Source organism: Rosa chinensis, chromosome 5, assembly GCF_002994745.2.
Source record: "Rosa chinensis cultivar Old Blush chromosome 5, RchiOBHm-V2, whole genome shotgun sequence".
Classification (NCBI taxonomy): domain Eukaryota; kingdom Viridiplantae; phylum Streptophyta; class Magnoliopsida; order Rosales; family Rosaceae; genus Rosa; species Rosa chinensis.
Window position 1 is genome coordinate 85,243,200 of NC_037092.1, and position 26,850 is coordinate 85,270,049.

At 37.9% G+C, this 26,850-nt stretch overlaps 2 long non-coding RNA genes across 4 annotated transcripts; both read right to left on the minus strand.

Moving 5' to 3' along the window:
- Window positions 1-1,520: 1,520 nt before the first annotated feature.
- Window positions 1,521-7,574, minus strand: LOC112201713. Of its 3 annotated transcripts, XR_005810874.1 has the most exons (6): window positions 7,435-7,574; window positions 6,465-6,531; window positions 6,324-6,393; window positions 4,610-4,775; window positions 2,337-2,492; window positions 1,521-2,134 (listed from the first exon to the last, which is right to left on the minus strand). It is a non-coding gene; the product is annotated as an uncharacterized LOC112201713 (long non-coding RNA). The 3 variants fall into 3 exon arrangements; XR_005810873.1 differs by having other exon boundaries at window positions 1,521-2,492; XR_002936872.2 differs by lacking the exons at window positions 1,521-2,134; window positions 2,337-2,492; window positions 4,610-4,775 and adding an exon at window positions 5,301-5,587.
- A 1,822-nt stretch (window positions 7,575-9,396) lies between these two features.
- On the minus strand, window positions 9,397-10,254 carry LOC112201612. Its single transcript, XR_005799183.1, has 3 exons — window positions 9,937-10,254; window positions 9,525-9,817; window positions 9,397-9,427 (listed from the first exon to the last, which is right to left on the minus strand). It is a non-coding gene; the product is annotated as an uncharacterized LOC112201612 (long non-coding RNA).
- Window positions 10,255-26,850: the final 16,596 nt, after the last annotated feature.

A 26,850-nucleotide genomic window follows, 5' to 3' on the forward strand; every position in this document is an offset into this window, starting at 1 on the left:
GCAACGTCGACGTTGGCGGTGGTGCTGTTGTAGACGGCGAAGTTCTGGGCCGATAGAGGCAACGTCGATATATATATATATATATATATATATATATATATATATATTAAATTTCTATTAACGGTGCATATCAAATAATCAAAAGCTGCAGAGCGCATGGTCCAGATCGCACCTCTAAAAAATTATTTTCTAATAAATAATTTATATGTTTTTAAGAATATATTACATAAATAATTTTTTTAAATTCTAAAACTTCTAAAAATTGTAATAAATAGCTCTGGGGTCGGCAAAAATTCATAAAAATTCTCAGAAACTCAATGTGACGTGTACTTTAATATTGTGTCTCAAAATTTTTACTCGTTAACAGTCTAGCCATTCGAGTGCGAGTTAATAGAAATAAGAAAAAAAAAAATTGGTCAGTTGACCGTGCGGATAGACATAATAACTATTACGGAATTTTCTGAATTTTTTACCCAAAGTCTAAAATGATGTACTTGGCACATCTAACAGATGGTATCTTAATCTCACGATCCAACTTTACCCTTGCTCTTTGAAGCGTGTAGTGAAAAAAATAGAGTTATTAAAACTAAGTCGTTTGACCAAGCCGATCGACATCCTAACAATGACGGATTCATCCGAACTTTTTAACCGAAGCCTAAAATAATGTACATGACACATTTGACGGAAGATTTCTCAAGTGTACGATCCGATGATGCCCTTGCCCTTTGAAGGTTGTAGAGAACAAAAACAGGGTTATTAAGCCTTAATCATTTGACCAAGCTGATCGACATCCTCTCGATGAAGGATTTTTCCGAATTTTGGACCCCAAGCCTAACATAATATAGTTGGCACATCCAATGGACAATTTTTCAATAGTACGATCAGATTACGCCCTTGCCCTTTGAATCTTGTATTGAGAGAGAATAGGGTGTTATTAAGTCTTAATCCACAAAGATTAACAGTTTATTGTGATAATTTATTATGATAGGTATAAACAATTAAAATCACCAGAATATAATTCTTTCCGGATGAGGAAGAGGTATGTTCCTTTACTTATTATGGTTTCTCCTACAGTCCTATGAATCAATTAAAACTTTTACAGTCAGAGAAAAAACCTACTCTCGACTTTTATCCTAGCTGTCAGGCTCTACTACCTCAAACTCTCTCTTTCCTTTCCGATCTCCAATCCTCCTGATCTAAGTAGAAACCAAATGGCCTTGAAAATATTACTAGGGAGGTAAAAGGAACAGATCACCAAAAGGAGAGGAGATTATGGAATTTAGGCGGTAAGCATCTTTCATTTGCTGTATCACAGCATCAGCCAAACAACATTATATGTCTCCACTCTACACTGAGTCTCAACAGGTAATGGCCATATTCCCTTCTACGGATATTCGTTCTAGTGTCATTTCTTATGTTCCCAGCTGTTGTCAGCTAGAGAAAAATAAATCTTATTCAGCATATAAAAGAATCAATCAGAGACTTCTTCGATAGGTTTGGGTTTTCAGTCATTTTCTAAGCATTATGAAAGACACAAACCGCATAACGAATCCACAAATAGGCGTATGCAAAATTACACGCTGAAACAATTAATTATAATAGAAATAAACAATCACAAGCTTCAGGTTGTAATGGAAAGATTATTAGTTTTATAATCAATATCCAGTCAACTATGTTTAAACACCATGAGTTTTTTAGTATGAATAATGTAGAGTAATGGATACTAGAGAAATTTTATCACATAAATACATTGTATTATTCATAATGTTGGCAATGTCCGAAAGACAATTGTAAAGTGAGCATGGTGGCATCATCCAACTTATAGTAAAAGCATATTTCTTTCACTCTGCTTTAGCGTTTAGGTAATTCCCTACGCTTATTGAAGTAAGCAAATGTAAAGTTTTCTTCTCCTTTCCATAAATTCTTGTTTCAAGAACAAATTTTACAAATGTACTGCAACAAAATAGCAATGCAATGGGAAACCAAGATATTTAGAGAAAATTATTTCACTAACTGAAAACAAGTCTAATACTTAAACACTTCCATTAATGGAGTTAAAACAAAGGGTTTACACACAAGAAAAAAGAGGCAGACTCTGGTTCAGCTGAAGGAAGACTGCACAGGTTCTTTGTTGCTGAAAATTACCCAAAAGAAAAAAGTGCAGATCTAGATAAAGGTTGTAGGAATTGCTCAAAGGAAATAATGGTACACACAGAGAGAGAGAGAGAGAGAGAGAGAGAGAGAGAGCTGACTAAATTTCCAGAATTCTGCGTGCCAAGACGCCAAAACGTTATGAAAGAACAAGAACCAGAAAACGAAACAAAACTAAAACTTACCAGAGAGTGGAGCTTAGAAATTTAAAAGATCTGTTGATTATGCTCAACTCCCCAATGCAGAAGCTGTTTGGGAGCTCAAGGCAATTGAAAACCACCAAATTTGACTAATTGACTGTGCAGACTTCAAAGGCTTGATCCTCTTCTTTATAATTTAACCTACGGAGTTGCAGACAGTAAATGGATTTTCTTATAAGAAGAAAATAAGGCTTGAAACCAGGTTGAAAAGAAGAGTAAAGGTGGAATAGCAATAGTTGTAATAAATTTCTGTTTCTGAAAAATGTGAAGGGGATCAAAAACTTCAAAACTTTCCAGAGGGTTTATACTTTATACACCATGAAAAAAGAGGCAGAAGCTGGTTCAGCTGAAGGAAGCAATGCAGAGCTGATGCAGGACAAGTAGCAAAAGAACTCCAATACTAGGGTTTATTTGCAGCAGTCTCAATTGTTAGAAAGAAAAGGGTTTTAGAATAAGAAACTTAAGAAGAAAAGGGATAAAACTACTAGCATCACACCAGTAGGGTTTCTAGGCATCACACCCAGAGAACTTAGGCATCACACCTAAGGTTAGGTTGCATCACACAAACCTGGAGAGAAGCAACAGCTTTCAATTTTTATTAACTCAAATCTGCAAATAAAAGACTACAAAGGCCTCTATATATAGGGAGGCTCAACCAATTCTAGAATAACTAGGAATATCCCTATGCTTAAAAGAATCCTAAAGAAATAATCCTAATAATAATAAGAATCCTAATAATAATAGCCTAGATTTATTTGAACTACTTTCCAAATCCTGACTAAAAATATTCTGGTCGTATTCTTCATCAAGAGCTCTGAAAGATGAGAAGCAAGAAAGCAACAACAAAAAAGCAAAGAAGAAACTACAAAAACCAGAGAACCAATAATTTCTCTTAGGGCGTGTGGAAGGTCTATGGACCTCACAAAAGGTTGAAGCCTGTGAAAATTATTGGTGCATATGGGTCCAATGTCATCTAGACCTAAAAGCACTGACCTTTGTTTTGGAGGACTCTGCTTTCTTTTTACCAAAACCATTCTACACTTCTACCCATCAAGCTAGCCATAATACTTTTGATATTATATACTTGTAATGAGAACAATTCAATTTAAGACCAATTCAACTGATCACTTCACTCTCACTAGCTAGGTTTCTTGAATGGCTGTTGCCTGTTGAGATCCCTTTCGTAGGATTGAACTTTATGATCCAAAACGTTTTAGTTTGTCTATCAACTTTGAAGCCTCAGCTACATCACCAACTGAGGCATATCTCTATCTCTATTAATAAAGGGAGGCATGGTTTACGGTTCACTTTGGTGTCTTTTTGGAACTTCTCATATTACCCATGGTAGAGATAGAAAAAAAAAAAAAAAAAAAAAACCATCAAGGATGGTTAATATTGTAAAATACCAAAAAAGATGTTGGATTGCCTGTGTGTTTCTAGTATGTAACAACTCCCGATGATGAGATCGAGCTTAATAGCTAATGGATTGATTGATTTGAGCATGTTTAGTTACTAAAGATCAATGCTTACTTAATAGGTGTTTTTGGTGTTTCATGCTCACATGCAATTAAATTCACAATGCTTATGTTATTTTAGATGCATAAGGAATAACAACTCTTAGAACCAAGCTGTATTGCATCAATACTCCATCTTTCTATACGACTATACTTTAGATTGAAACTCTATTGCTTTCTAGATTTTCATTGAACAGTCTTCATCTAGTTTTTGTCTCAACCAAACTTCAGTTCTATGATCAAACACATCAATTATTATTTTCATTTCCGCAAAAATTAAACTCATCTTTCAGCTTCAGTTTTAGGAGGTCATGCAACAACTTAAGTATGTGCATATTTATACTGATTTGACCAGAAGACAGTGTTCAATATTAAAATTCTGTATTTTAAAGTGAGTCCAAAATCCACTTAAGAACAATTTTGTTTCTTTCTTCAAATACTATATAATTGAACTCGGTATTTATAATTCTTTTGTATGTTCAATTCTGAGTTCCTTACTTTGTTTATTAAAATTTGTTTATGTAAAAAAGAATCTGATTTCTTCAAATGGAAGAGTTGTTTAATGTATGGGCACAGCAATTGATGTGCACTAATTGCCCCAAAATCAAAGTGTAAGCTAACCTAGACATAAACGGACAACCACTAGATACTGACCTAGCACATACATACAGACTCTAAATCTAAAGACCGGTAATAAAGGTGTGTAGGTATAGGAAGATTGTTGAGAATTAAGATTATGCATACCATGAAAAGAATTTGCGCAAACATACATCCTGATCATGTCAACTGAACTTTTCACTCTCACATAGTTTATGGGATGGCTACAGCTTGAATCCATTTGGAAGTTGTTTTGCATGGGATGGCACATCAGCTAGATCAATAACTTTGTGGCTTCAGCTAGATCACCAACCTTTTGAATATATTGGCACATCAGTGAAATGTGTCAAAACTATGTAGTCCAAATAAAATCCTAATAAAAAATGGAGAGACGTATCAATCATTGTGAGTGAATTACGTGCTGAAATTTAGAATACTCAGAACAATTTTGAAATCAAACAGAAAAGCTTGTAGAAAACCACCAATTGGAAGATGTAAGAGAAACGAAATATGAAATTGAAAACAAAGAAACACTAGTTTCCCATCAATTAATTGAAATCATTCATCAAGCTCAACACCATCCACCCTTTATTGAAGAATAATCAAATACTGTAAAAAATTTCAACTCTTGTACAGTAAAAAGAACCAAACAAGCACAGAAGAAGAAGCAAGTTTTAATCAAAGTATAAAACAAAACAAAGAAGCCTATAACAGCTATAGAGTAAACAAGTGACCTTAATAGACAGCAAAAAGGAGACGACAAGCTTCATTGAGACCACGTTTACAGAAACAAAGGTTAATGATAACAAAGAAAAAATGAGAATAAAAAGAAAAGGGCTAGTTCAAATTTTCTTGGTGTAATAATGTGGGGAACGTATTTTAATGAAAGGTTGAGAAAACAAATGCACTACAGATAATAAACAAATTTTCCCAATTATTGTTTACAGAACAGATTTCCCCAATTGCAGCCCTACCATATAACAGAAAAGAAAATGGAGTAAATTTTTAACAGATGGACATCCTCTCAGCTAGAGACTCATAATGTTGTTGATCATTGAGAAGGACTTGGTTCCTGCCGTGAGAGTAGTCAGAAGCAGAGGTTGAAAATAAAAATTGGGGGGAATCCTGCAGAGAAGGACACTCACTATGAACAGTATCACTTGCATTGTACGACGTAGGAAGTTCTTTCAAAACTAACTTCAATTTTGATCATATTATTCACTATTTCCTCACTTGTTTCAATTATTTTATCGAAGAAATGACAACTTTGTACAAAAATTTGAAGAGACTTTGCAGTAACTCACAACAATACATGGCCAAACTTTTAAGAGTCTGTAACAGTACTCGTGGAGCATGACCATTACATATGCTTCTTCGTGCCTGTAGACCCAACAAATTCATCTATCTCAATTTTGATTGTTTTAATTCAAACCCTTCACATCCAAACACATATTCCAAGTTACCCATCCACCAAAACAACTTCAAGTCTGATGTTCAAACACATCAATCATTGCTTTCATTTCTGGAAAAATTAAGTTCACCTTTCAGCTTCATATTTAGCTATGGTCATGCAGCACCATACTTATGTGCATCTTTATCAGATTTCAATAGTGTAGTAAGTATGTGCATCTAAAGTTGGCATCCCCTTATGACTATCAAGCTAATAAAGCAATGTAAATCTTCTTCTACTTTCCATTCTTGTTTTCAGAACTTAATAAGGACACTGTATGCCAACAAACTAACAAAGCAATTGGAACCATCATGCTCAGAGCAAATAATGTTAGTAACTGAAAACAGATCTGATTAATCGAGGTCAATACTTGAGTAATTAGGTGACTAGTAGCTAGTAGTGCAAAATTACCATTTTTGTCAAGGTTCCTAATAGTTGTGCCTTTGTAAGGACAACGATGGCAACAGCAATCCGGATAGCCCTGCAACAAATAGCCAAACATGCTTATAAACCGTAGGAAGCAAAGTTACCCTGCCAGTGAACAGCAAGTACCTTGATGACTGTAATCACATTTTAGCAAGTATGTTGGAGAACCGCATGTCCCAAAGTTAAAAGACTTCTGCTAATACAAAACAGGCAAACGATAAATACTATATAGATAATATGTGGAGCTGGGACATAGAGACTCGAAGAGATTAAGCCAAAGAGTTTCTCGAAGATTTGAGTACACTACAATGATGAAGTTAGCTCCCCCAAATTAAGAAAACTCAGTAATCAAATAGAGGAATTATTAGAAAACCACCAAGAACAGAAATGTCTTAATTGCTTTTTTGGCTTTATCCCCAGAAGTGAATTACTAATTGAAAGGCCTTAACCTTCCTATGCGGTACCTACACCTTGGATTAGTGACAGAATGCTCAAATTAACAAAGTAAAGAAATGTCAATATTATGAGCGACATGCCAACAACACAAAAAATTACCATGAACCAATTTTATCCCCCTAATTCTGAATTATTTAGCATCTAATAAAAAGGCTAAGAAAACACCACCAAGAATAGAAGATCCACGGGCCTCTGAAATAAAGGGTGGGTAATCAAAGAGAAAAACTGAGAAGCACTAGTATCTGATCAAGTAAAATTTATCACCAATCCTTAAACCACTGAATCAAACCACTCATCAAGCACAACCTCACACTCCATTGAAGAACAATCAACAAGTTCAGTCCTAAAAATTTCCAACTTTCCACTATCTAGAACAAGACACAAATACTTTGAAGAAAAGAACCAAGTTTCATTCCAAAAAAAATCCAAACTTTGCCAATAAGGAATCCAATAAGCACATGAAAACGAACACAGAATTACTGAGCCCCAATCATTAAAAGAACTATCGAGCCAAACCAATCCCAATTGTAGAGCAATAAAGTATAACAGTAAAATTGCAACTTTTCAATCATCTTCAAGAAGAAATCGAAGAAACCAAAACTAAATTTTCATAATTCCTACAAAATAAGAAGAAACCCACCAAAGAGAAGGAACAGAATTCTACACAGAAAACTAGCGATTAAGGAAAAGATTGGAGTCCAGGTGAGGGATAAGCGAGTACCACCCACGCGCATAACCGGAGCGTCGGGTGGAGCCGCCAGTTCTGCGCGCCATCTTTCATCTCAGTTTTGACTTTTGATGTTGAAACTTGAAAGGAAGTGTCGCAATTCGGGTCTCGGGTAATCCGAATGACTGTGACGAAGACCCGACTCATGAGATCAGGCCTAGCCCTTCCAATTAGGCCCAAAGATTAGTTTTGCGTGTGTGGTCATTCAATTTTACCCATTTTGAACTACTTGACTAGAAAAATTGGAAAATTACTGTTCAATGTCAACATGATTTCACAATCATTCTCCAGAGACCAGAGTCAGCTTTCTTACTTTCTTTAACTTCCATTAACAAACACAACCCGGAAACAGAGTGAATTGATAAGAGCATATTTATGCGATGTTAATAGCGTTAATCTCCATACTTTCTTTGTTAGTTTAGTGTATTTTCTAGTTATTTACTTTGTTTATTTGTTTTATAGGTATCTTGGAGTAAAGAAGAAGAAAAGAAGTAAAAGAGGGATTGAAAAGCAAAATCGGGAAATCTGCCTGTGCAGATCAGTTAACTTCGACAGAGCACTGAGACCAACTTCATTCCAAAAAAGAGACCAACCAATCTCAAATCTGTCTCAGTGCTCAGTGCTCAGTGCTCTGTCGAAGTTAACTGATCTGCACAGGCAGATTTCCCGATTTTGCTTTTCAATCCCTCTTTTACTTCTTTTCTTCTTCTTTACTCCAAGATACCTATAAAACAAATAAACAAAGTAAATAACTAGAAAATACACTAAACTAACAAAAAAAGTATGGACATTAACGCTATTAACATCGCATAAATATGCTCTTATCATGAATGAATATGTTACAACAGTTATTAGTTTGCAAAAGCTAGAAGAGAAGACAGACTTGTGATTTTGGTTTCATATTAGTGACATTGCAGAGTAGTATTCATTTGCATTGTTTGGCCATGGGCATCTTCATCAGACGGTGCAATTGATCGACATGGCTCCATATACCGTCCACTGAATCCACTATAACTTTGGCATCTTCCATTGTGTTGATATCTCATAACTATCGTTTCTCAAACCCATGCGTACTGTTACCTATTAAGTCTGCTATTTTGACATCTTCTGGGATTCCTCTGCTAGCTAGGAAGAGTTCAAAGCAAGATATTCAGTCCTACTAATGGCACAGTAAGCTCAATAGCTAAATTAGGCAAACCCAACTAATAAATTCTCGATTAATATAGCACATCTTTGTAAGTAGTTATGTCTAAATTTAACAAGTCTCCTATTTCCTAAATTCTCCTAAATTTAGTACAACCTTATAATACACACACGCAACCCGTTTCTAATTATACAATTCACAAATAGTGCTCTCTGGGATTGATACATTTACAGTTTAAAACACTAAAGAAAAAATAAATTGAGGGAACATTACCCTTCTCTGTAAAAATTTAGATAGACATCTTTGAGATTGATACATTCCATAAAATATGATGGAAGCTTCATCTTTGCCACTTTGCATTGTTCAGGAACTTTTTTGTTTTCAAATCCCAGTTTCCACTGATACAACAGAGATTCATCAATAAATCCAGAGGTTGTTCATGATTCATCTCAATTGAGTATATAAGAAGACATTTTATTAACAGTTTCGGGACAGATATCATGCTAGTAAAGTTACAGTAAAAGGAAACGCAATGCATCACATAATTGTCAGTCAAGTCAGAGGTGCTTACTTGATACATTTGTTATGAGTTATGACATTTACAGTTTTCTGAGCAACAAGTGCTTTTAAATTGTTTCCAGTAGCTAATAATAGCAGGCTTTTGATATATTATCTCTGTTCTTTAGGACTAGCTGTCTTCGTCAAAGCTTCTATAAAAGCAAGCAAATCATGCTGTTTGGTGCAAGGAAGTGAGAGCAGAACCTTGGTAAACAAAGAGGCAAGCACATTAAATTTGGCAAGCAATTATAAACTACTTGTAACCCAAGAATTTGATTAGATACAGCAGATCTTAACTAACCTGCCTAGGAGCGGGATGTATATCACAAAGATATATGTACATGTCACGATAGTGACCAACCAAATCAGCACTGATGAAAGCATTTGATTCAAGGGCTATACCTTGGATAATTGTAGAAAAGTGACCCTTAGAAACAAATTATTGGAGTTCCATACTATTTGCGAATATAGCTAGAACAAACAAAGCACCACAAGGAAGAAACTTTTGTCATGGCTTCACCATTTGTCCATGTAAAAGCTTGTAAACATATCTGTAGTGCTGGAAGGGCAAGAGCTTGGTGCTTCAAAATGAAACTGCAAATGGAGCACCATTTTAAGACAAAAGAAGTTATTTGAAAAAGATAAAGCTCATAATATTCAAGCACTACCTCGACCAAAAAAACACTTATCAAGAAACAATGTCAAACACATACCCAACCATAGAGCTCGATGCAAAAGAATCTAAAGCTTTGAGAGAAGATAGATCGACTCAGCTGATTTGCCCAGAGTGCTTCAAGGATGGAAGCATATTTGGCCGTGGCGAAGCAATGACAAAGAGGAGTGAACAAATCTCTCGAGTAAGATCTAAGCAGCTTTTGTTGACTTCCACTTTTAAGTCTGTCCCAGCAAGTAGGGCATGGACATTCGGAACCTTTGCACTACCTTCTTGTAAAAGACTGGACCAGGAGCAACTAAGAGCCTGATGGGAGTGTAGAAATAATGGGTGCAAGAGCTTTTCCAGCCAACCTCCGACCAATCTACAAGGCAATTTTGTAACCAGAGGAATCAAAACTAAATAAACAAGTGGTCTTAATTATATGCCTGAATAGATGCATATTCTCTACCGGAGCTAGAGCCACAGAATGACTATCCAAATTCATTTGAGTCCCCCGACAGTGGTTGCCAGGCCCAATACACTGTACCTAAAGTTACAAACATGTTAGCAGTAAACAAGAAAAACCCTACATGGATGATTAAATAACATAAACTTTCTCAAAGGATTAGAAGAAGGGTATTCTATACTACCTTCCGGAATCTAGGGTAATCAATGAACCCTCACCTCCGCAGAATTGTATTGTGAAATTTTCCTTCTAATTCCAAATATAATTATCCTGATAGTATTAGGTAACAAATTCTACATAGTGTTCTTGCATACTAAATGTCAGTGTATTACTAGCATCACCTACATTAGTAGGAGATTTGACAGTAACAAATCAAAACCATGAAGCAATTTAATTAGTTTCAATCCATAAACAAATTGGTTTTGACCAAAATAGCAATAGGCATTTGTCTTATTAAGACATGACTAATGATTCTTCCACTAGTTCATGCTCAATAAACATTTTCACATCTGAAATGCCAAATTCCTTTCATATCCCTTTTGTTAATTCAATAATCATATATATATATATATATATATATATATATATATCTTATATAATTAAGCCAATTCTTGAGGGAATGGTTAAATTTTTGAACTATCATATATGCCCTCACATAATATAGATATTAATAAATAAACTATTTATATATGAGGATAAGATAGTCAATTGACTATATCATATTTCAAAATATTGCAATATCTCCCATGAAAAATAGAGAAACTTCCTCAAAATCAGAAGAGGAACTGTTGTAACTTTTTTAATTTAAAAAAATAAAAACAAAAGCCAATTGACATGTGCAGAGCACATGTTAAGAGGCTAGTATGTATATATATATATATATATATATATACGGACGCGTTCCAAAGAGGACGTCCGCACTTTCACTAAAGTGCGGACGACAGCGCTGCAGCCCAACTCAGGCCACGACGGCGCGGCGCTGCTTGCCGGAGGGAGGCCAAGGGTCGTGCGGAGGGGTCTGCGGTCGAGTGGAGTCGCCGGAGAAGGGTTTTCCGGTGCTGCACAGAACCTGCAGTTGCAGGTGGGGTGGCTGCCCAGAAACCGGCAACCCCGACCTCCTCCGACCTCGAACGGTGCCCAGAAGCCGTCTGGGATGCTTCCGGCCTCCTTCCGGCTCGATTCGCGCCGCCGTCGACGCCTGAGCTGGGCTACAGCGCCTGCGTCCGCACTTTAGCGAAGTGCGGACGTCCGCTTCAGAACCCGCCTGTATATATATATATATATATATATATATATTCAGAGTGAGGTCTCACTCTGAAATTAACGTGTGAGGTTGAAGTTTAGGGTCACTTTTCGGTCTTATATCCACATCTCGACCGTTCAATTTTTAGGTATAGATCATCTCTGCAAAATTTCAGCCAAATTGATGATCTTTAAAATATCTAACTCACTTAAACCAATGGACGAACTGAATCTGTCCACCATGAACCGTACTACCTTTAAGGCAGTTATCAATGTCTTCATGGCCATCAATTTGGCTGAAACTTTGCAGAGTTGATCTATACATTAGTACTTAAAAACTGAATGATCGAAATGTGGACATGAGACTGAAAAGTGACCATAAACTCCAACCTCACGTTAATTTCAGAGTGAGGCCTCACTCTGGATAGAATCTGTGTATATATATATATATATATAGCAGACGTCGACGCAGCAGCCCCGCTCGTGCAGCGGCTGCTGCGCGAATCGGACAGGACCGAGGCTGGAGGTATATAATTATAGATATATATATATATATAGCAGATGTCGACACAGCAATCCCCCTCAAGCTGCGGCGGCTGCGCGAATCGGGCTGGACCGAGGCCGGAGGCATCCCAGACCGCTTCTGGGCACCGATCAAGGTCGGAGGAGATTGAGGTTGCAGATTCTGGGTAGTGACCTCACCTGCAACTGCAACTTTCTGAGTAGCGCTGCAACCTCATCGCCGGAGACTACACCCGACTGCAGACCGGTCCGTTCGACTCCTGGCCTCCTTCCGGCAAGCGGTGCCGCGCCGTCGTGGCCTGAGCGGGGCTGCAGCGTCGACGTCTGCACATTAGCGAAAGTGCGGATCCCGTGTGTGTGTGTGTGTGTTCGCACAAGTTTTTGGGTAGCGCTGCAACCTAGTCGCCGGCGACTCCACCCGATTGCAGACCAGTCCGTTCGACCCCTGGGCTCAGTTCGGCAAGCGGCGCCGCGCCGTTGTGGCCTGAGCGGGGCTGCAGTGTGCGGATGTCCCGTGTGTGACTGCAACAACACATAAAAAACATAAAGAAAAACAAACCAGAAGAAGTGGTAAACTGATGAACTTATAGAACTGCAACAACACATACAATTGTAGAACTGGTAAACTTATAGAAACCAGAAGAAAACCTAAACCATTAATGATGACAGGTCACCCATAATGGATATAATAGAACAATCAGGCAATTACCTTCGTCGGTGTTATTTGGAGGAGATGCGAACACAATCCAGAAATTGATGTCAATTCTTCAATCGATCCCACTTGTTTGTTGATTATTGGCTTCATCATTTTTATCGAACACTCTCCAATGTCTCCCTTTCAATATTCATCCCTCCAACCCACACGCTTCACATCACCCTGCCATATAATCGGTTTCCTGGCTAAGGGTTTAGCCGGTAATCGACTCATAGCCGCTTGATCACAATTAAAAGCTTCTCCCCTGCTTTTTTACATTTCACGCGCGCCACGGGGATAAACAGTGTCGTTGATGCACCGTGTAACACTGCACAATAGAATTTTCCCATAAAAACAACATTATGAGAGTGTCTATAACATTGTATGCAATTGCATTACTAGAGTAAAGAAAACAAAACAATCATCATTGACGTGAAGTGTTCTGTATAATTTTGCCTTTTTATTTTTTTGTTCACATTATGAATGATAACAAAGAAAAATAAGAACGAAAATATTGCACACAGAGACATACCTGCCACATAGAAATTGGTACATTTGAAAATCATTGAGTTGGACTGGGTTCTTGCTGCCAAAGTAGTCAGAAGCAGAGGTTGAAAATGATATATGGTTCATGCTTTCAAAGGATTCCTTCTCCTCAAAAAGATATTTATCGGATTCGAAGTAATCGAAAGAAGTTGAAAATGAAAACCGAGGGCAAATTCACCACAATCACGTGTTCCAATGAAGGACACTCAATATCAACAGTACCACTTGCACCATACAACATAGGAAGATTATTCAAAACCAATTTCTTCAATTTTGGTAGAACCGTCTTCTCGTTGTTCACCGCTTCAATTACTCTTCCCAACAAACGGCACTGCTCTACAAAAAGGTCTTCCAATTGAAAGAGACACTCGGCTACATCACTTGCGAACAGACTTTGCAACAACTTGCAATGGTAAATGGTCAAACTTTTAAGACACTGAAACATTACACGTGGGGCAGGACCACTACATATGCTTCTTAGTGCATCTAGATCCAACAAATTCACCTCTCTCAATTTTGATTGTTTCGGGTAAAATCCTTCGCATCCAAACACATATTCCAATCTACGCATGTAGTTTAAATCTAGTTTCTCTAGATTTGGGAGTCTTTGTACAAATTTTGATACATTCTTCAGCATATGACAAAAATTCATATGCAATACCTTGAGCTTCGAGAGATACCCAGGTGGTAACTCACCAACACACAACTCCTCAAGGTGGATCGCATGACTCAGATGCAACCCTTCCAACTCGTCAAACACTGGTCCTTTTTGAACTCGTCTTGTTGTATTCATCAACTCTGTCAAGTACACATAGGAATCAGAACAATCACCACATACTGTGAGATGCTTGAGTTTATGTAACCTCCCATGGTCATATTCCATAAGAATGTCACCCATCCCTTTACAGCTTCTATACTCTAGCCTCTCTGTTTTCACTGTTACCGTGTTGATAAACCAATCAGGCAAGGTACTCATGGTAGTATGAAGAACCAAGGATCTTGACTTATAATGAGTATATGGAATGGGTGGAACAGTTGTGAATCTGCCGATTAGTATAAAAAAGTAATCCCAATCTGGTTTGACCTCAACATTTTTAGGGATGCATTTTGCATCAGGTATGCATACCTGCAAAAATTTCAAATTTGACAAACCAGCAAAAGCCAATTCAGTTTCTTCTCCTTCTCTCTCGACTTTACTCCCCCAATCCTCAAATTCACAGTCTATTATGTACAGTTCTTCTAATTTATGCAACTTTGATATCACTTTAGATGGAATTGTGAGATAACGAGGGCAACTGACATCCAAAATCCTTAGATTGGTCAAATTTCCTATTTCTCTCGACAATTCCTCAAGAGGACATTCAGTCATACTAAGAATTTCAAGCTTCTTAAGTTTTCCCACTACGGATATGTCTCTCATGTCGTGGCAAAAATCTAAATACAAAGCTTGGAGGTTAGTAAGGAGACTGAATGATTGGGGCAATATGGAAATACTAGTGCCGCTAAGATCCAAGACCCTTCATTCATTCAGACTTTGGATAAACATTTCTGGGATCTCGGTTAAATAAAAGTTTCCGTTCAGTAATAAAATCTGGAGATTTGGACATACCAACTCTTCTTCGGGCAGCTTGCTAATTATGTTCCCCATTAGTGAGATTGCAGTGTAGCCTTGATCTGATCCACATGGCCAATGCTTTAAACCACAGCCAGCTTTTACCAGAAACCCGTAACCATCTTTAGATTTTGCAATATCCAGGGCTGTATCCCGGATGACATCATGCAACTTTACACATCCATCTTCTTCACTATCCAAAAGCAAGCTAGAATCTTTCAGGTACTTGACCACTGAATCTGCTGTTCCTCTGGCTTCTTCCATTGTTTCGGCATCTCGAAACAATCCTTTCCCGATTGCATACTTGAACAAGTCTTCTATTGGGATGTCATGGTCTTCTGGGAATAGGCAACAGAGCAAGAAGCATGACTTGGAATCCTCCTCTTTCAAGTAATCATAGCTAAATTTTATACATTTGAAGGCATCTTGCTCATCCTCAACGGTTGCAGATTGCGATTTCTCTAGTCTTCGAGCTGCTTTTTGCCATTCCGCCTGATCTTTATCTCTGAGTGCCCTTGCAACTGCTATCAATGCAATGGGTAGACCCCTGCATTCTCTAGCTACCTTCCTCGCTACACCCTCAAAAGTGGTCGATTCAAAAGACCTTCTTGCATTTCTCACAAACAATTTTCTGATAAGATATTGAGAGGAATGCTTGCTTGGCTGTCCATGGAATTACAAACATGCAATCTCCTTGTGGTGAGTAGCACTTTGGAACTGCACTCTTGAAGCTCCTTGTAGCTGGGAATACCTATGCTTGACAAATCTGTTTTCTCCCAAACATCGTCCAAGATTATCAGGAGTTTTTCTCTTCTCATTAGCTCCTTATGCAACCTATCAGCTCTTCCAACGTTCTGTCTCCTCCTCAAATTGAACGTGCAACAGATCTGCCAATGTACCTTGAATTTTTCTCAAGTCGGGGCTTTGGGATACGGCAGCCATAATCCAATGGTTAAAAGTGCCATTTTTGCAGGCTTGAGCAGCTACATGTCTCACCATGCTTGTCTTTCCAACGCCGCCCATGCCGTAGACAACAACGGCAGTGATCTCTTCATCTGTTAGCGCCGTCTTAACCTTATCCATGGCTTGTGTTGTTGCTTCATATTCTTGGAAATCTCCTGTGGATTCAATTGCATCAAGTGGTACTTTATTGCGGAGAGATTCCACAATGCGGTCAACAAGTTCTTTGTGAGTCCTACATGGAAGAATTAAGGATTAAAAATAAGTGTTGGGTAAAATATATAGAACCTGTTGTAGGAGAATAGAATTGTGTTTATTATTGATAATAGGAGCCCTTTATATAGGGAGTTTACAGAGTACACAAAAGGTAACCGAATCGGAATACAATTAGTATACCTAGGGTACTTTCCTATTACAACTCTAAACCCTAGTTTGTAGAGGCACACATTATGTCGATATCCTTCAACACTCCCCCTTGTGCCGCTCAAACTTGGTGATGACGCTTTAATTGTTGCCTCGTTAAAAACCTTTCCAGGTAACAAAAACCCTGTGGGACAAAAATAACCCTGGTCGAAGGACAAAAAGAGCACAACACGTCCTTCACTCTTCGAGATCGAACATGTAGACATCATGCCTCCCCCTGATTGCTACAATCATGGGAGTTCGGATAACTTTCTCAATCCGATGCTCTTCACATGTTTCTCGAAGGTGGATTTTGGTAACGACTTAGTAAATAAGTCCGCTACATTATCCTCTGATCGGATTTGGTTCATTTCAATATTTAGAAATGCTTGTTGTCATTTTGATGGAGGGGAGGAGGAGCACGGAAGGTGGCATTTTGCCTTGTGGGGTCCGATCCCACACTTCCGTCATCTCTTTTCTCTGTAGGGATAGAACAAGCCCATATCAATCGTACCTCTCAAATATCGAAAGATTGTCTTTATACCATTCTAATGGAGTTGCGTTGGCGCGGGGCTATATCTAGCCAACAAGTTCATAATAATTGAGGTGTCCGGTCTTGTATTGTGCTAAGTACAATAATGCGCCAATTGTACATAAGTAAGCACTTTCGCTATTAACACGTCTTCGTCATCATCCCTGGGACGAAACGGATCCCTTTTAGGGCTAAGACTACGGACGACCATGGGAGTGCATTTTTGACTTTATCAAAAATGTCTATTGACAATGTATACAAGTTCTGAATTTAGACAAAACCGTGTTCTCCCAAGGTCCTTCCTCTCAAACTCGGATTTCAGGTGTTCAGCGGTTTCCCTTAACTCTCAAGGGTTCCAATTATGTTTATCAACATAAACCGCGACAATTGCAAATCCGGAACTTGTCATGGAAACGCGTGGGCATAGTTCATCATATCCCTTCCCAATCAAGTAGTCATTTTAGTGAGCATTTCAACCTCGTTGCAAATGCGCTCCGTGGTCTAGAGCCACTTGACTTGGGTAAATGAAGTCCACAAGAACCTTCATTATATTCCGTATCTAGATCCCCATAAAGATATGTAGTGGCCACATTCGTAAGCTGCATGTTCAGTTATTTAGAAACTACCAAACTGACAAGGTAGTGGAGTGCAATGACATCCATTACGAGATAATATGTCTTCTCGTAGTCGATTCCAGGGCGTTGTGAGAAACCTTGCGCCATAAGGCGAGATTACCATCTCTTTTTCTCATCACGCTATCTAACGAAGACCTATTAATGTCAATAGGTTTTATGTTAGGAGGTGTTGGCATCTCAGGCCCTAAATCATTCCTCTTCGTTAGTGAATCCAATTCAACCTGGATCGCATCTTTCCATTTAGGCCAATTTTCTCTACGTTGGCATTCTTCAACGGAGTAAGGTTCGATGTCATTGGTCTCAATAATTCCACGTCCTCATGTACACTAGTGTAGTTCGTAGAGATCTCTATATTCTTAGGAATTGGTTCTAACATTGAGGCGTCCCCCAACGATGTCTCTTGGACATAACCACAATCCAAAATATTCTCATGAGATGGATTTTGAGTATCAATGATCAATGGATCAAGTTGTGCCAAACTCGCTCTCTTCTTAAGGCGAGAATCCATCGAACCTATGGGTCTCCTACTCTCTCTAGCGGAACCCATGGCCTATGACGCCATTATGCCACCTTTGTGGCGTCACCATACTACCATCCATGGTAGTGGTGCAGTACCCATCTTCTCTGGGTGGCACCATGTCCTCTTGTGGGGACATCAATCCTTGCAGACATGTTTGCAGCAGGTATATGTGATCTCGTCACTTTTAGGGGATCAAGATGAGACATAGTGGGGACAGACCATGACAATTCCTGTCATTCCTGTTGAACATTGACGTTCTAATCTCCCCCTAACGACGGGAAGACTGTCTCATCAAAGTGACAATTCGCAAATCCAGTGAAATAGAGATCGCCTGTCAAGGGTTCTACATAGCGGACTTATAGTTGGAGACTCATGTCCAACAAATATTTATATGCTTTCGTTGCAATGACTCATGTTGATGCGCTGTGGCGGCGCAATTGGCACATGAACCACACACTCAAATATGCATAAATACGAGATATTAAATTCGAACCCAGTCACTAGCTGTAACGCAAATAAAAGTTGAGTGGTTGCTATGAGTCGTAGACGAATTAGCATAGCTGCATGCGTTATTGCATAACCCAAGCGGAAATATTGGTGCGCATTACCAATGTCCGGGCTACCATTATAGTCGTTTAATGGTGGCTTTTTCGCGAGACCAATTGGGTGTGTACATGGGAATATGATACTTGATATCAATATCCAATGATATGCAATAGTCATCGAAAACTGTCGATGTAAACTCTCTAGCATTATCAAGTCAAATTGACTGAATGGGATGATCTGGGTAGTGAGCCCGTAGCCATATGTTATGTGCTAGGAGTGTAGTATAAGCAGCATTACGAGTGGATAATGGCACAACACGTGACCAGCGTGTTTGCGTATCAACCAACACCATAAAACATTTATATGGTCCGCAAGTTGGTTGATCAAATCCATAGAATTCCCTTAGATTCTTTATGAGAATGGAATTATTTCCTCAATCTCCTTTGCATAGGATGGTCTCAATCCTAAATAACAGGCTTTACAGAATGAAACATGGGCTTTATAATCAACCAATAAAGGTTTTGGTGAAGCCATAGTGTCACAATAGACTTGAGAAGTAGATAGAGGAGTTTATGGCGTCAATGCCATGTATTTGCCGCAGGGGGTAGGCGGCACCGGCCATGTATGGCCTGTCTTTGCACAATCATGGCGTCATGAGGCGCATGTGCAGCTCCTCGAACCAATTCTTGGTTCTTACTTTTCTTCGTTCTGAAAATGGATGTCCGCGTAAGTCTTTAATACACGGATCATCATGTCAAAGCCTATATGTGCCAAAATCCCATAAGTCGTCTCTCATGACATAGTTGGATTCAATAACTCAATTAGTGGTTGCATACAACCCACTAGAGTGACACATAAGTTTCTCTAATACTCGTTCACGTCCGTAGTCATTAGAGTGATGCAAAGGAGCTCTGTCCATTCTCATAATGTGTTTCCACATGAAAACCATTGGCTCTTATAATAAAGTTCGAATTAAGGTATGTCCAAGACATTAAGTAAAAGAATTGACACTTTATTAATAGCCAATGATTACATCAAAGTTTCCAAAGTCTAATCCAAAATAAAATCAAAGTAAGACACATTGTAGTCACTCTATCCGTTTGGCAACTCCAATCAAATATGACCAGGAAAGTAGAGAGAGATGTTGGTGGAGCGAGGCTCTCTTAAGTACCAAGAATCTCAATGACTTTCCTAGACATCACATTTTATTGGGTCTGCCACATAAGAAAGAGTTAATACAATTGTCATTTATTGACTAAGGCAAATTGCCATTACAAAAGTTCTTGGAAAAATAAAAAGGACTAATCTAATCAAAGTCTGTTGCATTCATGTGCACTTCATCTTCAGCTTTGAAGTCCTCTATGGTGAGATTGACATCTCCACCATCTTCTTCTTCTTCTGCAAGGTACACTTCTTGCTCTCTCATGTCTCTATATGCCCTGTAGCTTGCAGCCAGTTCCTCACTTGCCTTGCATTGCTTGAACCAATGCTCAGTTGATCCACATCGATGACACTCATCATTGCGGCTGCCTCCCTTTAATTGAGGTGCACATTGTGCACGTTGCGGGCGTTCCCTAGGAGGGTTGGTGCCACCACCACGACCCATTGAGTCACCATTACGGCTAGGGATACCACGACCCCCTCTCCCACGTGTGGCATTACCACCACGTGTATCCGCACCAAACTTGCAGTTTCCTTCCTAGTTAGGGCGGTTATATGGGCCCATACGTCCCTCATGTCCCCCATTCTTACGGTACCGCTCCTTGCACCCTCCTTTGGGTGCATTATAATTCGCCTCATGAACGCTCTTAGTTCCAATGGGCCTTGAATTATAATTCCTCACGAGTATGTTATCATGTTTCTCAGCTACAGATATAACATTGATAAGCTGATGAAACCTCGTGATCCGTCCAGCATTGACTTCAGTACGGTATTGCTTCGAGACCACAATGGCTGAAACGGGGAAGGTGGAGAGAGTTTTCTCAATTAGCTCTTGCTCTGTGACAGGTTGTCCACAAAACCTCAACATGGACTGTATGCGAAGAGCTTCTGAATTATATTCAGCAACAGACTTGAAGTCAGCAAAGCGCAGATTATTCCATTGAACCTTCAAGTCAGGGAGGAGGGAATCTTGGACATTACCAAAGCGCTCTTCTAGCGCTACCCATAGCTCTCTTGCATCCTTGATCGACATATACTCCAATCTGAGTGCCTTGTCCATATGGCGTCGCATCAAGATAACTACTTGAACATGCTTTGTAGATGTTCGGTTGAACTCAATATCCGGGTTAGGTGCCTGGATTATGGGTAATATTCCCTTGGAAGTGAGATGATTCTCAACATCGGTTACCCAACTGTGGTAATCCGAGCCTGTTGAGTCAAGCATGGGAAAGTCGAGTCTAGGTTCATTCGACATCCTGAAAATGAGAAGAGAAGATATATTAGTTTCGGAGTTAAACTTCCACGAAAACTAAAACAATAAGATTTCCGAGCTATGCTACCAAGAAATCAATTTCCAAGAATCTCTTTTGGATTAGACCAACAGTGATGTTTTAATATGGTCACAATTTGATGTTTACGGACGCTCTTAGTCCAAGCATTGTGAACGCTCTTAGTTCACACGAACACTCTTAGTTCGTTTAATTGTGAACACTCTTAGTTCATACGAACACTCTTAGTTCGTTAAGCGTGAATCCCCACAATTCCGCTTTGTTAAATATCAAACTCATTTGGCAACATATATTCCAATATTTGCAGAAAATAAAATGAATTTAAATACAAGAAAGCAGCAACCTTAATTATAAAAACTTACGTGATTGTTCTTGGCTTGAAGACACGCGCGTGTTGATGCAGGCGTGTAGCTAAATTGAGATCGCTGGAATTTGATCGGAAATTGGCAGTTAGTGGGCAGCCCTTCTCCCTTCCCCTTTTTTATTTCTTTTCTTCTTCCCTTTTTTTTTTCTTTCCGGGCCCAGCCCTTCTCTTCTCTTTTTTTTCTTTTTTTTTCTTTCCGGGCCCAGTCTTCTCTTCTCTTTTTTTTTTCTTCTTCTTTTTTTTTTGGGCCGGGTCCCTCTCTTTTTTTTTCTTCCTTTTTTTTTGGTCTTCTTCTTCGATCTTTCCTCTGTTCTTCTTCTTCTGGTCTCCGATCTGCAGCAGAGGTGCTGGTGCGGTGGAGAAGAGGTGCCGTGGCTGGAGTGGTGCTGCTGGGCAGCGGTGGCTGCGCGCGGACTGGGCTGCTGCTGCGCGGAGGCTGGGCTGCTACTGCTTACGGAGGCTGTGCGGCTGGAGGCTTCGGCGAGGTGGGCTAGAGGCTGAGGCAGCAGGTCGGCAGGAGACGTGCGGCAGTCTGCTGGGCGCGGGGGCGCTGGAGGAGAGGCCGGACGGGCTTGGCTGCTGGAGGCTGAGGCTGGGCTGGTGGTGGACGGCCGGTATGGAGTTTTGTTTTTGTTTTTTTTTTTTTTTTTTTTCTGTTTTGGGTTGGCGGCAGAGAAGAAAAAAGATTTTTCTTCTAGGGTTTTTTTTTTTAAGCTAGGGTTAGAACTCGTGCTGATAACGTGTTGTAGGAGAATAGAATTGTGTTTATTATTGATAATAGGAGCCCTTTATATAGGGAGTTTACAGAGTACACAAAAGATAATCGAATCGGAATACAATTAGTATACCTAGGGTACTTTCCTATTACAACTCTAAACCCTAGTTTGTAGAGGCACACATTATGTCGATATCCTTCAACAGAACCGAAATTAAAGGCACGATGCTTACTTTTTATCATCTGTATTCCACCCAGAGATGTTGGCCACTTTGTATAAAGCAGCTCTCCATTGCTTCACCTTCTCTAACTTATGTCGCTTAGAGGTTTCATGCTTAGAGAAAGTATCTTCGATCCACTACAAGAGAAAATAGCAAAAGCGAGGAATTTCATTGTGACAACCTAAAATTCGTCGCAAAACCTTGGCAAATACGAGGAAATTTCAGTTGTCGCACATAATCCCATTGGTGACAACCAATTTGTCGCATAAAGTAGGAATTTGCAAGAAATCGACAGCTGTCACCCATATAATATTATGCGACACTCAATTCCTCACAAAATATCAATTAAGCGACAATTTCTACTAATTGTCGGTTAATGTTTATGTGACAACTTTAACTTCCTCGCAAAAGATTAATTAGGCGACAACTTATGTGAATTGTCACTTGATGTTTATGTGACAATTACATTTTTGTCACTGAATACTAATTTAGTGACCATTTCTGTGAATTGTCGGTTAATGATTATGTGACAACCTTACCTTCCTTGCTAAAAATCACTTTGGCAACAATTTTATCGGGTTGTCGCTTAATGTTTATGTGACAACTTGAATTTCCTCGCTGAAAACTAATTAGGCGCCTACTTCTACTAGATGTCGGTTAATGTTTATGTGACAACCTTAACTTCCTCGCTGAAATCCAATTGGGCGACAGGTTTTATAGGTTGTCACTTAATGTTTATGTGGCAACTGGAACTTCCTTACCTAAGATCAATTAGGCGACAATTTCTGTGAGTTGTCGGTTAATTTTTACGTGACAACTTTAATTTTCTCACAAAAGGTCAATTGAGCGACAACTTCTATGGTTTGTCTGTTAATGTTTATGTGACAACTGGAACTTCCTCAGTGAAGACTGATTAGGCAACGACTTATGTGAGTTGTCGGTTAATGTTTCTATGGCAATTTTAATTTTCTTGCAAAAAACTAATTATGTGACGACTTCTACAGGTTGTCGCTTAATGTTTATTCGACAACTTGAACTTCCTCACTGAAAGCCAATTACGTGACGATTTCTATGAGTTGTCGATTAATGTTTATGTGACAACTTTACTTTTCTCGCAAAAAACCAATTAGGCAACAATTTCTATTGGGTGTCCTTAATGATTTTGTGACAACTTGAACTTCCTCGCTGAAAACCAATTAGGCGACGACTTGTAGGAATTTCTTTTATTGTTTGTGAAAATATATATTAGAACTTCATCATATATTGTTTGTACTTTCTTGTCGAGGTGAAATTTATCTTTCCTAGTTGAATTATATTACTTAGACAGCTTTCATTAGTTAATCTATTCCTTATTGGATTATGATTCTAATCCTAGTCAACTTTTATTTGTTATTTACTTCTCTGTTTGATACAATATGATCCAATCCATCGAAGCTTATTGATAAATTTTGCCTCCCAGCTTTCTTTGACATCACGGTTCATTTAGCCATGCACTTGCCACGCAAGATTAAACTTGCTGGGCCAATAGGATACCGTTGGATATGTCCAATTGAGAGGTAATGCATATTATTTGTTTGGACGTATTTATATTTTCTACTGTGTATTCCAAACTAACTAACTAGTTTTAATTCGTAGGTTATTGAGAACATATAAAAATTATGTGAACAACAAAGCACTCTCTGAAGGTTCTATTGCTGAGGCTCATATCTCGTACGAATCATTAGTATTTTGTTTAATATATCTTCGAGCTGTCGAGACAACCTTTAATCTACCAGAACGAAATCAATTGGGAAGTGAACCCAACGCAAGGGTTTCTGTATTTGCTCAAAGAGTACGTCTAACTGGAAAAAATGTAATGGTTGAGTTGTGGAAAATATTAACAATAAATTTTGTTTTGTAGTGAGCATGTAGAAATCATGAAAGAAGAGAGTACTGAAAGCATAGATCAAAGACATATCGAAGAGCTTTAGAAATTGTTTCTAAGTCATGCTAAGACATTATATGATCAGGGATTGATCTCTGAAGAGATTTTTCCTGAAGGAAAAAAGTGCGGCAAATAATCGATGGTGAATATAATAATGATGATTCTGTTCATGATGATCTTATGCTGGAGCATGACAGAGCTCCTAGTGAAGAAGAATTATTGCTCAATAGTGACATAAATAGTGGCCATAATTATGAGCCAAGTTAATTGAATTATAAGATAATCTATGTTGTTTGGTATTTTTGATGCTTAGATTCAATGAACAAAATTCACGAACTGAGTTTATATATTGTTTTCCAACTTTTACTTTGTGTTCCATATATTTTTTTTTTCAAAATTAGATAAGTGTAATGGAAAATATGATACTTTCACTAGTGCAATTAATTTTGTCTTTCTTTCAATATATGGTTGTGGTCATGTGTTCGATATGCTTGTTTTTCTTTTTCTCACTTTTTTTTTTTTTGTGAAAATGTGCTTTCTTCTTTGCTTTTTTTTTTTGTCTACATATGGAAACTAATTATGGTTGTAATTCCATAGTTATGATTATTGTCTCTCTTTCTTTTTTTTCCTTTTTTTTTTTTTTGAGAGAATCTCTCTCTCTTTTTTAGAACGTACTTTCTTTTACTATATATATGGAAATAAGTTACGGTTGTATGTCTATAATTATGATTATTATTTCCTTTGAATATCGATCATATATGAAAGTAATTATAATTCTGAAATTAATTATGATTATTATTTTTTTTCTCCATATATGGAAATAAATTATAGTTGTAATTCTATAATTATGAATATTAATGTTTCCTTTGATATATCGATCATATATCACTATTGTTTCCTTTGATAAATCTGTTATTTTTTCTTCTTCCATTATCTGTAAATTCATTCAAAAACAAAAGAACTCAAAACGGAACAACTTCTTCTCGTTCTTATCTCAAAAAGGAGCAGAAATCTTCGAGTTATCATTCTCATTATTCTCTCACACAAGCGGGAAAAGTAGGTGGGATCTTGAGAGGAAAGAGAGGAGTCCTAATTATGACTCTTCTTAACCCAAAAAGATGGAAGACGATATAAAGGGAACGTTCTCTATTCTGTCGAATTACAATTCAAGGTGTTAAGAACCAAACCCAACAGTCAAAATGGTACGTTTTTTTTTCTAATTATCCGATTTGGATCTTTATGTGCTTGATATGACGCTTCTATGTATCATTCCGATTTAGCGTTTAAAAATTTGATGAGACACATGGAATTATCTTTAATATCATGACAAAATACTTCTCCTTTGTTTATCTATTTGAAATTGTGATTATGGTAGATTTAGCGTTCAGAACTTTGATTGATCGAGGGGTGAGAGATGAATGGAGCTTATCTTCTATATCAGTTCATGTATGGATGCCTAATTAACTTATGAATGGAACTTTGATTGTCTTTTTTTTTTTTTTGTCTGTACCTTTGTCTAAATGTCTAGGTATGAGACCGAGAGAGGATTGACAATGGCTATGTGATCAACTCTACACCAATCCAGAGTATATTGTATGTATTCTCTACATCTACATATTTTTTTTTCTCCAAAATGTTTTTGTTATGTTTTTTCAATTTTATGCTTGGATTAAAAATCTTAGAGTATATATATTTGACTTCACATTATTTATGAAGGAAAAATACAACAAGAATTCAGTTAGCCGAAGAAACAAAAGAGTATGAATCGTGGGAGAGCTGTGCCTTTCATTTAACATGCCTTAAGGAGAGCCAAGAGATGAAGATAGTGTCAAACAATGCAGACAATTTGGAACATGAGGAATTTGATGAAGATGATGAATTTTGATACTTGGAGAAGTTTTGAGTAATAATTAGTTTAGGTTTTAGCTAGTCTTGGTAATCTATTTTTTTCCTTTTAGATTAGCTATTATTATTTTCGGGTACAATATTTGTAGACTTTATTTGGTTTATGATTGATAATAAGTCTTCTAATATTATTATTTGTAGATAAATATTATTAATGTTTTTTTTAATATAGAAATTAATTTAAAATTTTAAATAAATAACTAAATTAATTTGAGCAAGAAATATGTAGCCATTTGTTGCATTTTGCTTATTATTAAATGAGACAAACAACCTAACCTCGTCTATAATCGTTTGCAACAAACAATGATTTCTCGTTTAATTGAAAATGTGACGACCTTGGGTTGTCGCGACCAGTTGTCGCCTAATGTGTTTTACCGATTGTCAAAAGTGACGAAATTAAACAGTTGTTGCTTTTTTAACATGCGACGCAATTAGCTCCTCGACGAAATTATATGAAATAAATAAGAAGTCTCGCATATAATTTTCTACAACAAATAAATATATGTCACATATTAATATATGCAACAAAAATGAAACCTCGCAGTTATTTGTTGCAACAAAAAAAAGTCTCGCATATAAATTTTTGATCAAACATATAAGCCTCGCAGGCGGAATATGCAACGTAAATGAAGTCTCGCATATTACAAATTGTAACAAACATAAAGTCTCATATATAGCATTTTGTAACACACTTATGTGTCTCACAAGATGTCATA